General features: G+C 48.6%; 1 protein-coding gene across 3 annotated transcripts in view; it reads left to right on the forward strand.

Moving 5' to 3' along the window:
- Window positions 1–4,298: 4,298 nt before the first annotated feature.
- The window catches only part of CYRIB (CYFIP related Rac1 interactor B), a 258,860-nt gene continuing 250,015 nt past the window's right edge, over window positions 4,299–13,143 (forward strand). The window contains exon 1 of one of the 3 annotated variants that reach the window (XM_063921287.1): window positions 4,299–4,316. The gene's annotated coding sequence lies outside the window, so the exon portion shown is untranslated. Of the gene's footprint in view, window positions 4,317–4,392; window positions 4,495–13,143 lie in introns of those variants that run through there. The other 2 variants (XM_063921284.1, XM_063921291.1) reach the window with 2 other exon arrangements.

Below are 13,143 nucleotides of genomic sequence, written 5' to 3' on the forward strand. Positions count from 1 at the left end.
GCGCATTATGTTTATAAGGACATTAATAATGTGTTTCATGTGTAAGGGGGATTACTCTGGGGCATTAAGTGTATATTGTGCTCTATTATGTGGCGTTGTGTATAGAAAGGGCACTACTGTATCATCTAAGGTGAATAAAGAGCAATAGGGTGTGGTGTAATGTGAATAAGGAGCAATTCAGTGTGATGAAATGTGAATAAGGGTCTCTAATGTGAGGAGTAACGTTTATAAGGTAAAGTGATACTACTGTGGGATGTAACATGAATTATGGACACTATCGCATGATCAAATGTGAATAAAGTTGCAGTACTGTGTGGTGTAATTGGAATTGGGGTTACTATTGTGTAGTCATGCACCTTGCCAGCAAAAACACACCCCAATTTGGGCTGAGCACCAAATGTGTGAACTGTTCCTATTTAAAATATAGGGGACACAAACACCAAAATAAGGACTGCTATGGGTGAGGGGTGATGGTGCTGGGAAAGAGGTGCAAGGTCAGAGGTGGAACCAGCGGTGGTACTAGGGGGCACCAGCCAAAATCTTGCCTAGGGCATCATATTGGTTAGGGCCGGCTCTGGAACTTGGACTTGAGTCTGAAGTCTCCTCAGACAGTGCCATGTTTAGAGCTAACTGGGGTAAGTAAAGATGCTGTAGGTCCCCTTCGTGGAAGCCTGCACTCTTTATTTTTTTCTCCATACCCATTCCGTGGATTGTCCTCTGGTTGGGGGACGTGTAGCTGTCTGCTGCCTTAGTAGGACCAACACCCCTGACCTAATATTCACAGCTAGCAAACCAGCATAGACTTGTGCAATCGCCACTTGCTGGTGCGGCAGGTAGATGTAATATACCAGCACATACTATTATGCAGGTATAATGCCTCCTGCTTCACCTCTTTAGCGAGGCGATGCAGGAAGCAGCAGCGACGAGATGTAATATTAACATCTCGGATGCCAGAGCGGGGGAGTGAAACGTCCCCCTCTGGCGATCCCCACCAGAATCCCCACAGCACATGAGGATAGTGTGTGTCTCCCCCCATAGGGTCTCACCCTCGAGATCCCACATGCAGCCCGGAGCTGATACCGCTTCTCCCCCCATATCGTCCATTAATACATCTACCCCTAGGGTCCAGGCATGCTACAGCCATAATGTTATGTGTGTATGGTTGATGACATCACCAGTTTTTATCTGTGTAAAGTGTTGACTGTGACACATATATAGCAGTGGTGTGATACTTATATAATGGTTGTACAAAGGACTTTGGCCGGGATGTAATGAAGTCCGAGTTCGGCGGCTGTACAGGCTGCTGACCAAACTCGGACATTTTTTTAAAGAGGCAATCATGTAGAAGGCTAATCCATGCATTGAACATGATTGCACCTTTGAGAAAGGGTCTTTCCCCTATAATGTGATCATGCATTTACAGCACAACGTCAGCACTTAGCTTCAGTTGCATTAATGGGTGTGACTAGGATGCATTCAACCAATTAGATACAGCCTAGCAGGGCTGAAACTAGGATTTTCGTCACCCATGGCACGGCAGTAATTTGGCGCTACTGCTAACTGGGAGCACAGGGGTAATTCAGACCTCGTCGCTAGGCTGCGTTTTCGTACAGCGGGCGATGAGGTCTAAACTGCGCATGTGTATGCACCGCAATGCGCAGGCATGTAGCATGGGTACAAAGCGGATCGCCGCTCAGCAATGGGTTTGTGCGAAGGATCCATTCGCACGGGCGATCGCAAGGAGATTGACAGGAAGAGGGCGTTTGTGGGCGGCAACTGACCGTTTTCTGGGAGTGGTTGGAAAAACGCAGGCGTGTCCAAGTGTTTGCAGGTAGGGTTCCTGACGTCAATTCCGGTCCCGGACAGGCTGATGTGATCGCAGCGGCTGAGTAAGACCTGGGCTGCGCAGAGACTGCACATGATCTGTTTGTACAGCTCGGCTACACATGTGATCGCACACTTGCAAAGCGAAAATACACTCTCCTGTAGGCGGCGGACTATCTGATCGCAGCAGTGCAAAAAAACTTCTAGCGAGCGATCGGGTCTGAATTAGGCCCTATATCACTATACTACATCCCCTACACACTGAACTACATCACTACACTACATGCCCCTATGCACTGCACTACATACCCTTATATGCTACACGACATCACTACACTACATCCCTTTATATGTTACACCACATCAGTGCACTACACCCCCCCTATATGCTACACTAAATCCCCCCATCTGGGAGGCAAAGTGGAGCTTGATACTGCTAAAAGGGAGCACAGTGCGCTTCTATAGCTTGTAGGGTGCACCGCACGCTAGTCGCAGCACTGCATGGCAAAAAAGAGAGTTTAAGACAATAGCCGGCATAGGAGAGATCCCAGTTACTGGAGCTCACCCACACAGCATCGGAGCCAGCTGCGGGAAGACAGGTGGGTCAGATACATTTCCCCCGGGAGCTGTCTCCTGTCTCACTGGAGCAACACAGTACTGACCTGCCAGTATAAAACAAAACAAAATAAATATCTATAGAGTGTAAGCTTGCGAGCAGGGACTTCCTACCTCTGTGACTGTTTGTTATTACCCAGTTTTGTTATATCATTTTATTTCCAATTGTAAAGCGCAATGGAATTTGCTGCGCCATATAACAAACTGTTAATAAATAATAATAAATAACCCTGCTCCTCTGAAACTCTTTGGCGCCCCCTCAAATCCTGCACCCGGGGCGCATACCCCCTTAGGGCCCCCCCCCCATAGCAGTAGCGGCTCTTGCCACGGGCAAGCAGTACTTTTGCCCGGGGCGCCACCGCCGTGGCAAGAGCCGCTACTAACTAGGATGGCGGCGGTGGGTTTGAAAAGGTCCTCTCCGCGAAGGGAATCTAGACGCGCAGTGAGGTAGCGTCTAGTTTCCCTTCGCGGAGAGGATCTTTCTGTGCAGCGCTATGGGAGAGACGTCATGACGTCTCTCCCATAGCTCAGAAGAGCAGCGCCGGAGACAGAGTGCAGTGGTCGGGAACAGGAACGGGGCTGGTAAGTATTTTTTATTGTTTTTGCTAGGTGCACAGCTACTTTTGGGCACTACTAATGGAAACTTGGGCGCCACAAGGTCTAGAACCGGCCCTGCCCCCTAGTTACGGTCCTGTGCCTAGCTCTGAATAAGGTCCATTGTCTCAGGATCACATCTGCCCAGCCTCCCTTACCCTGGGGAAGTGTATCTGGTTGGAAAGCACATTATACCCCTTTCACACTGCTGTTTCGACCCAGGTAATTACCAGGTTAACCCAGGTAGCGATTTGGTGTAAAAGGGCCCCCACCATTCACGTTTCTATCATGGGTGCAGTGTGTGCGATGCCCCTGGATCCAGGGGGGACAACACCACACACACTGCACCCATGTTGTTGTAACACTTACCTTTCCGGAGTCCCGCAACAATCGCTGCAGCCGCGGCAAGAATCCCACCAAAAATGGCCGCCGCGTATGTGCAGTATAAAATTTGTCTCCGGACCATGGCGAGCTCCATGTTGCCAGAGACCTGCGCATGCACAGTAGCCTCCGTCACAGTGCCGGAGCCTACGGCGCCATTGAGAGGAGGGGGCCCACCCGAAGTCTGCACATGGGCCACTGGGTCCCCCCTAAAAACACAGCAATCCAACCCGAGTAGTTTGCAGGGATGGACATTGGAAGGACCCGGGGTAAGGCGGGGCAGTGTGAACGGGTAACCCGGGTCATTTAGCAATGTGTAAGCCATAGGCTACAACATTTTGCACCATCTAATGACGGCGTTACTGTCGGGGTAAGCTTGGTAAATTTCACAATTTTGCAGCACTCCTAGAAACCTACAGGCTGCTTCTGCGAATGAAAACGGAGGGGACGGCGGCAGATATTGCCGATATCTGCTGCGGTCCTTTCTTCACACATCCTGGCGATGCTCAGCCGTCATTTCCTGTATAATTATCTTGATTAATATGCTCTTAAACCTGAAGCATTTTCCAGGCTCAAAAATGTAAAAAATTGCAAATATTTCCCAAGGATGTTGCAAGAACAGCAGAACAGCGCCCCCTTCAGGAAAGTAAAGGCAGCTGCAAAGGAGGGAAATCTGTTGCATCTTTTATGCACCTGTTGTTAACCAGTGACCCCCCTCCATTACAGCACAAAGCAGCATGTACCTGGCACCAGCGTCCAGCTGCCCACCTCACCCACTATTAACCCTCCCGCTCAGAGCACAATGGGGGCTGCACCCCACATTGCTCTGTGTCCTTTTTAAGAGAGCTGAAGCTTGCAGTATGATGACAGGCAAGGGGTTAGCTTAGCCCATCCTCTGTAAGGTAAGCTTCCTCTTCCTCTGCAATGTGTCTATTCCTTTTATAGATATATCTGACAGTAGCTGCTGCTGCTCAGTAGACCTGAGCCTGTCACATTCACCAACCCGGAAGCTGCTGTGCACAAATCTCAGACTGTGTAGGGAGCTGGCCTGCAGTCCCTTCCAGGGGGTCCTGAGCCAAGGTACAGTGTGTGCATGCAGGGCAGTCTGAGTGCATGGCCTGGGGGGGCGAGGAACAGTGCATGCTGCTGTGTGTGTCTGTTCGGTGCATGCAATGGATTTTTGCATGCATTTGTGTCTATCTATCTTATCTATCTATCTATCTATCTATCTATCTATCTATCTATCTATCTATCTATCTATCTATCTATCTATCTATCGTATCTACATATTTAATGATAGATAGATAGATAGATAGATAGATTGATTGCTGGGATGAATACAAAACACTTGGATGGTGGCGTGCATTTCTTGCAGATACTATTGAGGTGTGAAATGAATTACCTGGGCTGATAATGGGATCTGACTATAGGGATTAGGTGCTATGTTTTGCAATGCAATAGTCTGCAGACATCACGACTGCCACTTGCAGCCTGTGTTACAATGCCGTTGTGCTCTAACGTGCATTATTACTGTACATCACTTCTTATGTGTACAATGATGATCTGCTGTCACTGTAACCTCTGTGGCATTGAACAGGCGGGCAGCTTCCTGTTGGAGTGACACAGTATTGCCACTGGGCACCAGCTGACAGGCTGGCAGCGGACAAAGGACAATTGAGGGTTTGCTTTGTGTGTCAGTTATTAGCCGTTGTGTATCTGGGGTGCTGGTTGTGTAATCTCTGGTGATGGAAAGTCACATTGTGTATGTAGACAGTAAGACAAGGATTGTGTATATGGTTGCACAATAGTACTACTGTTGTGTGGACAGTGAATTAATACTTTATGTTCCACCTGCAATATTAGAACTACCAATGTTATTCTACAAGGAGACATTCTCTTATCTGTTCTAAACTGGACTCAAACTGGTTTCACTCCTGCTGCGTTATATTTTATGTTTATTGGGGTGTGGGCGGGGGCCCGGCAAAAAAAATGGGAGGAGAAGTGTGATTGGCAAAAACAATGATTTATGAAAATATCTATATATACTGTAGACGTATGGGGAAATAATTTCATTTTCAGCTAATTATTTGCCGCGATTGTTATGGTAATACCGCCTGCGTCTTTAACTGCTGCCACCCATTGTTATCATTATTTTTCGCCCTGTGTTCATTCCCTGTTCTCTGCCACTAGTGACATCCTGGAGAACAGGGGTCTTCAACCACCCTCCTCAAGGCACGCTAACAGTCCAAGCTTTAAGGACAGACATACTTGAGCACAGGTGCTTTAGGTTCTGATTCAGTATGGAACGCACATACGATGCGTTCGCATACTGAAGCCCTTCTGCAGTTTGCGCACGCACAGGAGCTGCACTGCACTTGCGCACAGTGAGATGCGACAGCATCTCACATACAGTATGCGATGCGGGGCGTCGACGCCATGTTTTATGGGCGTAGATGACACATTGGTGGGGGGGTGCGGTCTGGGCCGCGGCAGCTGCGTGATGTCACACAGCCTCTGCAACCCAAAAGATGGCTGCCCGGCAACTGCAGGCAGGGGGCAACCCTAATCATGTGAGCGCTTCGCTGTACAGCTGTATCGCTGTATAGCGTCCCCGCGCTCCTTCATCGTTGGTCTCCCGTCGTTTGAACATGAAAGTCGATATGGACCACCTGCATGTTCGGGAATGGGGCTGGGTGACGTGGGGAGTGAAAAAAACTTTCACTGCCCCAGTCACCGGCACCTTATCAGCTGTCGGGCACCTCGGCCGCAGGTCACCGAGTGTGTAGGGCCCTTTAGTGTGCCTTGGGGACCAAGGTTGGGAAACTGCTGTATAAGGTAGATATGTCTAGCAGTTACAGCACAAGGGTGACCCCGTTTATATGGTTAAAAAAAAAGAATGAAATAATATTCCTTTCTGAATGACTTAGGCAAGCACACATTGGTGCTGAGAAAATAACATCCGTGTAAGTGGTGGTATCCTGTCCTTGCTCTGGGGGAGGATTGAGGAGCATTCCGTGTACAGAGTACGGTTGCAATTCCGCTGGAGCTAAATGAACTTCATTATACTATACTGAGGGTTTGTGCCTATTAGCACTGCAGGTCAAGGTGGAGTTCTCACCTAGATAGCATAGTACATTCTATAAAATTCTAGGTAGAAGTTGATTTGTTGCTATGGGCAATTTGTCCACTTCCCCACTCTTTGGGGAATCAGTGACAGGTAGGTCTGGCACCTGGTAGCACCAACTGTCCTGAAATTGGAACAGCATTCCTGATCGGCAGGCCAGCCTCCTTATATTGGGACCATGAGTCGGTTCATTATCTTGTTGGATCATTTGGTCAGTTTTAATAAGTCGGTCCAACATCTCCCTGAAGATTCATTCTGCCCACTGCCACTCATTCAGTGTTTTAAGTGCCCTGGGAATGAATGCTGGTGACTTTATCAGTCCCCTCCTTACGCCTAATGTTAGCAGTGACCCTGACTGCCAGGATCGTTCAAGGTAGCAAAATAAATTTTCAAGGGCTACATTCACTTTCAGTGGCCACAAGTTGCTCAGTCATCCAGTGCTCCAGTGCTGCCAGTCCAAGAGATGGGGGAGGGGGGAGGTGTTGCCAATTGTGTGGGGGCATGACACGGCCCATTGCAAATACATGCCAGACGGGTCTGTTCAGGTCGTATTGGGGGCATGGCTGTGACACCTTGGGAAGCCTATGCCTAATATCATTAGTGGGCGGAGGGCCCTCCTTGCTAAACTGGTCAACATACACAGTTACTCCCAATCCCTCCGTACCCCTTTGAAGTGTCTTAAGGGAGTGATTGACATGAAGTGGGCGTTTCTGGGTGGCAATTGACCGTTTTCAGGGAGTGTTAGAAAAAACAGGCGTGCCAGGAAAAACGCAGGCGTGGCTGGCCGAACGCAGGGCGTGTTTGTGACGTCAAATCCGGAATTGAATGGTCTGAAGTGATCGCAAGCGCTGAGTAGGTCTGAAGCTACTCAGAAACTGCACAATTTTTTTTTTTATAGCCGTTCTGCGATGCAATCATTCGCACTTCTGCTAAGCTAAAATACACTCCCAGAGGGCGGCGCCTTAGTGTTTGCACGGCTGCTAAAAACTGCTAGCGAGTGATTAACTCGGAATGACCCCCATTGTGCCTTACAACCAATGCACGGAAATGGCACTGATGTTCCCATTTGAATGTATGTATTTGTGATTTATTTTATCCCCCAAGAATGTAACAGCTATATAATGGGGGTAAGGTGCAATCAGGGAGATTGTTGGACTATTCAGGGAGTGAGGGAGCTTGCTTCTATTTCAGGGAGTCTCCTGCAGAATGAGGGAGGGTAGGCAAGTATGTTATGGATTGACTTGAAGTCAGCCAGCCACAGAACCTGTGTAATTCGTGAGTGTCCCGGTTTATAGGGATAGTATGGTAAGCCTACTTACAGTATGTGGGAAATCCAAAATGAGCATTGTCGAACCTAACTTTTTGGAATATTTCAGGAGTAAGCGTGCAAGTGCTCTGGGCAGCCAGTAGATGGCGCTTATTAATAGCCTTGTTGGAAGTGGGATTTGTCTACTAGCCGTCTTATTTATGTGACTTCCGGGACAGTAATATTAATATACATATCAATTAGCTATGGTGTTTGCCACGTGGCTATAGCTCCAGATTTAACACTAGGCGCTATTAAATTATTAATCTATTTTCCTGTGCGGCAAACCTGTGGTTAATGCGCGTTAACCCATAGAATACTGCTTAAGTGCTCAGATTGTAATGGTTACCTCACACGTTACCACCAGGGGCTACATTTAACATGGAGTTTTCCTCGCAACTCCTGCAGCTAATTGCATCTACCTCAGAATGTCGCCCATCCAGAGAAGAAACCGACTTTTTGTAGCCTGAGCTATATGAAAATTAATTTTATTCAATCACCAAGTGCCTCATACCTCAGGGATGTTGTTGTCTCATTAGTGAATCCCTGGGTCCAGTTTAAGGCCTCATACTGTGCGTACAGTAACTGCACCAACTCCACCTCCAATCGAAACTGTAATACAATTCTTTTATGGCTGACATATGTGACACTTGTACTCTTGAGAATTACTCCTGGTATAGTGTACGATGGAAGTTGTACTGTGCGGCTGCCCATGCAGAGTCATAAATAAGAACAGGTTCTGGGGCGTTACCTGAAGGAAGGAAAATGGGGAAGTGGTAATAGGATGTTCATTCATAATGGGAAAATGAGGGTATACTGAGAATTGCATCTATTATGAAGAAAACGAGAAGTATCACTGTAACGTTGCCCATATATGAAGAAATAATAGCGAATATTGAGACATATTGCACACAGAACATGTGAGGTCATACTATGATATAGGAGATGTGAAGCAGTTGCCCATAGCAATCAATTAGCCTCTCTAGCACAGTTTGGAAAATTACAGTTTATTAGTTGCTATGGGCAACTTCATTTTATATCTCTTGAAGGTTTGATGCATCTTCTCTTTAGTAAATAACACTAATTGCACACCTCTGCTTCGGCGATGACTGTACATTTGGAGGAAAGCCTAGTCCAAGGAAGTCACTCCTCTGGCTGTTAAGGGCCGTGTTCACAGGCAGATGTGGCCAGAGATGTGTGGTGAGCGAACCGCTCAGCACATATCTCTCCCCCCGCTTAGCACAGCGCAATGTGTCCTGAGCGTGCAGGGGCGGACGGGGGGGGGGGGATTAATTTCACCCAGCGGGTGAAATGAGCGACCTGCTAGATTGAGCCTGCACCAGCGATAGCGCCGCGCATTGCTATCGCTGTAGGGGGGTACACACGGAGAGATCATGCTCCGTGAGTACCCCCCTTTAGACACTAGCTTCTGCTATATTGTTTACCTCATTTAACCTTAACAAAAGGACTATTAAAGCTGCATTACCGGCTAGTGCAGGCCCACCTTTTGTATTCTTACACTGGCGGACAGGGGTGAGGTGAATGGACATAAATAGGGGCCATGATTAAGGTATTTCCAAAGAAAGCACGGCTAGGATCTAGCGATATCATGGTGTCGCTGGATATGGAGTGGGGACATCTTACCAAAGAGGCCTTGGGGTCTATTCATAAAGCAGTGAAAACAAGTGAGCCTGTGGAGAAGTTGCCCATGGCAACCAATCAGCTGCTCCGTACAATTGTGTAGTATGCAAATTATAAATGTTACCTCAATGATGATTGGTTGCCTTGGGCAACTTCTCCACTGGCTCACTTCTCCACTCTTTTCACTGCTTCATGAATAGGCCCCAGGGGTGGTCTTCTGTATACCGGCGGTCGGGCTCCCGGCGCTCAGTATACCGGCGCCGGGAGCCCGACCGCCGGCATACCGACACTTATTTTCCCTCGTGGGGGTCCACGACCCCCATAGAGGGAGAATAAAATAGTGTGGCGCGCGTAGCGCGGCGAGCCCGCAAGGGGCTCATTTGCGCTCGCCACACTGTCGGTCAGCCGGCGGTCGGGCTCCCGGCGCCGGTATGCTGGGCGCCGGGAGCCCGACCGCCGGCCAGCCGTAGTGAACCCGGCCCCAGAGTGACTTCATGCAACACAGCTCAGAACATTCCCATTGTCACAACTGAGGGCCTGAGCTGACGGGAGGCAGCCTCAGTTGTAGGGGCTGAGATGTACCGGAACCTGGGAGGTTGTATCAGACCCCTGGACATGTAAGTAACATGAAGAAGAACCGCCCGAAGGCGTGACCACGACAACTTGAATAAAAGTCAATGATGTTTATTTATGACAAACTCCATGCATCACAGTAGCAGTAAAAGAAACATAAAATCAGCAGAGAAATAATACAGTTCCTGGGTACTACAGGGGCAGGGGCCACAGAGCTCTGGTAGTATGAGACAGTTCTTATTATCTGCGAGTTGGAAAGTCCTTACCAGGCCTGACTGTAGCAATGAAGAAAGCCCAGGATCGTATCAGCTGGTGTTCCAGGGAAAGCTGGACTGCTGTAAATAAAATAGCTGCTGTGGGTTCTGGTTGGAACCAGACAGATGTTGGCACGGAGTGGATACTGGCTGGAACCAGTTAAATAATAAATGAAGCTTGAGAGCGATGCAATATGAATGAAATGTAGAGTTTGAGAGCGGAGAAATAATAATACCGGTGGAGAGTGGTAAACTGTAGAAAGGACACCGGCCCTTTAAGAGAAGCTGTACTCTGCTGGAAGCAGGTAATGTTGTAGCTGGAAACAGATGAATCCACAATGGATCGGAGAGTCAGGCTACACCGCAGGTGGAATGCTGGTGCGGGTCTCTATGGTGGAAGTCTTGAGACAGGAGCTGGAACCTGGAAGACAATCACAGGAGAGAGACAAACAGGAACTAGGTTTGACAACCAAAGCACTGACGCCTTCCTTGCTCAGGCACAGTGTATTTATACCTGCAGCAAGGAAGGGATTGGCTATGCAATTATGCAGATTATCAATACTGAGAACAGATTGGTGGAAATGATCAGCTGACAGAATCCAAGATGGCTGCGCCCATGCAGACACTTGGAGGGAAGTTTGGTTTGTAATCCATGTGGTAATGAAAACAGTAATGGCGGCGCCGGCCACCGGAGACAGGAGGCGCCAAGCTGACAGGTGCACATCCAACCACGCGGACACAGCGGAGGCCGCGGCTGACGTAATCGCCACTCAGACACTCTGCATGCAGAAGCTCAGGGACGGCGGCGGAGGCCGCGGGAGACGCCATGCCAGGTGTAATATGGCGTTTACTGTGACAGCGTCTCAGAGTGACAGGAGAGGATACAGGAATGTAAACATCAGGATAACAGATGGGATCCGGTCCTGGAGCGCTGAGCCAGCCTTAGGAGGCATCTGATGGGTAAGAAATGGCGTCCAGATACCCGGATCGTGACAGCACCCCCCCCTTTAGGAGTGGCCCCAGGACACTTCTTTGGCTTTTGAGGAAACTTGGAATGGAATCTCCGGACCAAGGCAGGAGCATGGACATCAGAAGCATTGGTCCATGAACGTTCCTCAGGGCCATAACCCTTCCAGTCAATAAGATATTGTAGTTGACCATAACGGTGACGTGAGTCCAGGATCTTGGCTACTTCATACTCAACGCCTCGTTGAGTTTGGACTTTCGGAGTTGGAGGAAGTGAGGAATGAAACCGATTCAAGATCAGCGGTTTCAACAGGGAAACATGGAATGTCCTGGGTATTTTTAAGAAGGGAGGCAACTGAAGTCTGTAAGCAACAGGATTGATGACTTGTTCAATCTTGAAAGGACCGATATAGCGAGGTGCAAACTTCATACTGGGAACTCTTAACCTCAAATTCTTCGTGGATAACCATACCCGATCACCCACCTTGAGAGCAGGAACTGCTCAACGCTTCTTATCCGCAAACTTCTTGTACCTGAACGATGCCTTGAGCAGAGCTGATCGTACGCTCTTCCAGATATTGGCAAACTGATGCAAGGTGATATCCACTGCGGGAACAGAAGTTGCTGGAAGCGGTTGGAACTCAGGGACTTTAGGGTGGAATCCAAAGTTAGTGAAGAATGGTGTTGAAGCAGATGAAGAATGATACTGGTTGTTATGACAGAACTCGGCCCAGGGAAGTAATTGAACCCAGTCATCTTGAGAGGAGGACACATAGATGCGGAGGAAGGCCTCCAAGTCCTGATTCACCCTCTCGGTTTGACCATTGGTCTGAGGATGGTAAGCCGTGGAAAACTTTAGCTTGACTTGGAGGACTTGACATAAACTTCGCCAGAATTTGGCTGTGAATTGAACTCCTCGATCTGAGATAATTTCTTCAGGAAGACCGTGGAGTCGGAAGATCTCTTGTATGAATACTTGAGCCAACTTGGAAGCTGACGGAAGACCGGTGAGAGGAATGAAGTGTGCCATCTTGGTGAACCGGTCAACTACCACCCAGATGGTATTGAACTTGTTGCACATGGGTAAATCTGTAATAAAATCCATCGACAAATGGGTCCAAGGTCGACGGGGAACAGATAGTGGAACCAGTTGCCCCGCAGGCGACTGGCGGGATACCTTATGTTGAGCACACTTTGGGCAAGATGCAATAAACTCCAAGACGTCCTTTTTCAGAGTTGGCCACCAATAGGACCTAGAGATAAACTCCAGGGTTTTTTGGATACCTGTATGTCCGGCAAAACGGGAAGCATGGGCCCAATGCATGAGCTTCTTCCTTAGCATCGGTTTCACAAAACTTTTCCCTGATGGGGGCGTAGAGTCCATCCCTACCGTGGAGAATGCCAACGGATTTATAATAGGATGCTTGTCTGAAGACTCTGACTCATTTTCTTGCTCCCATGAGCGGGAAAGGGCATCGGCCTTGCGATTCTGAGAGCCCGGACAGAACTGGAGTTTAAAGTCGAACCTGGAAAAGAAAAGTGCCCATCTGGCCTGACGAGGGTTGAGACATTGTGCGCCTTTCAGATATAAAAGGTTCTTGTGGTCTGTAAGTATGGTGATTGAATGAGAAGCTCCCTCCAACAGATACCTCCACTCTTCTAGAGCGAGCTTGATGGCTAGCAACTCCTGGTCGCCAATGGCATAGTTGCGCTCAGCTGGGGAGAACTTCCGGGAGAAGAAACTGCAAGGGTGTAAATGGCCATCTTTAGCCCTCTGAGATAACACCGCTCCTACTCCAACGGAGGAGGCATCCACCTCTAAGATGAAAGGAGAGTCGATGTCAGGCTGTTTCAGAACAGGCGCA

Source organism: Pseudophryne corroboree, chromosome 5 (genome assembly GCF_028390025.1).
Source record: "Pseudophryne corroboree isolate aPseCor3 chromosome 5, aPseCor3.hap2, whole genome shotgun sequence".
Classification (NCBI taxonomy): Eukaryota; Metazoa; Chordata; class Amphibia; order Anura; family Myobatrachidae; genus Pseudophryne; species Pseudophryne corroboree.